This window comes from Coenobita brevimanus, chromosome 40 (genome assembly GCF_032717465.1).
Source record: "Coenobita brevimanus isolate Jiangsu-jjx chromosome 40, ASM3271746v2, whole genome shotgun sequence".
Classification (NCBI taxonomy): Eukaryota; Metazoa; Arthropoda; class Malacostraca; order Decapoda; family Coenobitidae; genus Coenobita; species Coenobita brevimanus.
In genome coordinates, this window is record NC_136993.1 from 51,389,856 (window position 1) to 51,390,296 (window position 441).

Genomic DNA, 441 nt, shown 5'->3' on the forward strand with positions numbered 1-441 from the left:
ATCTATCTATCTATCTATCTATCTATATACAGAGAGAGAGAGAGAGAGAGAGAGAGAGAGGGAGGGAGAGAGAGAGAGAGATGTATTGCTTCCCGATGTAAAAGGATTTTTAACAATCCTGTCCACTGATAACATCAATTTCACTGATCATTACCTTTCTGATTACCATGCCCACCATTCCGTCCCAAGAGCCGTCTGGCAACTTCACTCCAAATGTTCCCACTCGAGGTCGTACGTATGTGTACCTGGTGAGTATATATTATTTACAGTTAGCTAAATCTTGCCTTTGCACTAATGTGCAACAGATTTGGGAAGTTACTCCGATTTCAAGTACAGATCTTTCCTAATTATTTTCATAGTAGGCAACTTTGTGAACAGATTCAACTAACTTCCACATAAAAATACATCATAGTTCAAATTCAAAGTCGCCAGTGATAATAA